The 1,876-nt window shown below is 50.1% G+C and overlaps 1 pseudogene; it reads left to right on the top strand.

The window, feature by feature from the left end:
• Positions 1 to 213: 213 nt before the first annotated feature.
• Positions 214 to 1,711, top strand: LOC119348488 (annotated as a pseudogene).
• The last annotated feature ends 165 nt before the right edge of the window (positions 1,712 to 1,876 follow it).

The following is a 1,876-nucleotide window of genomic DNA, read 5'->3' as shown; positions in this document are numbered from 1 at the left end:
TACTTTTTCTTCTTGTGAACGAACATGCATCTCCATCTTTCATCTCTAAGTGAGCATCTCTTGTTGACTCTCTGGTCCATTCGTTTCTGGGTACAAATAAATCACAACATGAGTGTAATATCATAGTTCTATTTGTTAAATAATATATCCAAAAGAACGAAAGTACCTGGTTACTAAATTGCCGTGTAATATTCGTAGACGTTTCTAAGATAGCTATGTGCACATCACCTTGTCCTTTGATTACTCCTCCTTCAGCTCAACAGACGGAAACAACATCAAGATCGAAGGCGACGCATCCTTCAACGTCGGATGGATCGACATCAACGCCAATAGGCACAATGGTATCGAAGGCAGCAATGGTCGGGCATGGTACAACGCCCAGCCGATGTTGCTCTGGGACAAGGCGACAGGCGAGGTGGACAGCTTCACCACGCGCTTCACGTTCGCCATTGTAGGTGACATAAACAACAAGGGGCAGGGCATGGCCTTTTTCCACACCGCTCAATCTAGCATGCCGGCCAACTGCCCCAGCTACATCCTCGGCCTCACCGACCAGAGCCCAGGCGAGCTGGCCTCGGTGACAGCCGGTTCGTGGCGGTAGAGTTCGACACTTTCAATAATACAGATGTGCCTGACCCCGACCAGCTATGACCACATTGGCATAGACGTCAACTCCCTAGTATCGATGGAAACATTGTCCCTAGAGAGCTTTGACCTCATGGACAACCTGACCGCCGAGATCGAGTACGATGGCGTTTCCAGCATCTTAAATATGACAGTATGGCTTGGTGATGATAAATATGGCCGGCCGAGAGGCAGGATTTACTGGCTTAGCTTCGAGGTTGACCTCAAGAGTGCACTGCCGGAGCAGGTCTCCGTTGGCTTCTCCGCGTCCACGTCCACGTCCGCGGAAGTGCATCAGTTACACTCTTGGTCCTTCAACTCTTCGTTGGAACCACAGGCCCCACCACCACCACCACCACCACCACCACCACCACCAGGGCGAGGCCCAGGTTCTAGAGTTATTGCCGAGCAGCCATCGGTACCACAATGTTCCTTGTGCTCCTCTTCGCTGTTGCGGCAACACTCGTATTGCGCCACCGACGTCATGGGAACATGATGGAGACCGAGGATAACTACACAGACTTAGAATGTGAAGGCAAGCCGATGACGGAGATAGCGATGAGGATGGGGCCAAGATGGTTCCCATACCAGGAGTTGGTGGAAGCCACGAGGAACTTCGCCGCGGACGAGAAGCTTGGGCAAGGTGGCGTCGGCGCTGTATACCGAGGCTATCTGAGAGGAGAGCCAGCTGGTCTAGGAGTTGCCATAAAGAGATTCTCCAACTCCAAGCATGAGGAGTCTTCCATGCAAGGAGAGAGGGAGTACAGGTCAGAGATCAAGGTGATAAGGAGGCTGCGTCACCGGAACCTTGTGCAGCTCCTCGGCTGGTGCCATGACCGCGAGGAGCTGTTGCTGGTCTACGAGCTCATGCCCAACCGCAGCCTCGACATCCATCTCCGTGGCAAGCAGGGCACCTTCCTCACGTGGCCAATGAGGTACCTATTTTTTTTATGTAGCGTAACACATCATAAAACTGGCTATATATTATATATATGTTAAATGCAAGTGCTACTTTAGGATGAAGATATTGCTGGAGCTTGGGTCTGCACTGCTCTACCTCCAGAGGCGGAGGACGGAAAAAAATTAAGGTGTGGCGAAGTCTTAAGGAAAGAATTCTTTTGATGCAAATCGAAAGAGTCAATACACATTACAACTCAAAATGAAATACACTGAAAATGTAGGCATGTTTCAATAGGAAAACAACCTAAAACATACCCATAATGATACTTTCAATGGCGTCTAGAAGACCCAG

This window comes from Triticum dicoccoides, unplaced genomic scaffold (genome assembly GCF_002162155.2).
Source record: "Triticum dicoccoides isolate Atlit2015 ecotype Zavitan unplaced genomic scaffold, WEW_v2.0 scaffold94046, whole genome shotgun sequence".
In the NCBI taxonomy this organism is placed as follows: domain Eukaryota; kingdom Viridiplantae; phylum Streptophyta; class Magnoliopsida; order Poales; family Poaceae; genus Triticum; species Triticum dicoccoides.
Note: the sequence above shows the minus strand (reverse complement) of the source record. Positions and strands in the feature narration are given on the sequence as shown.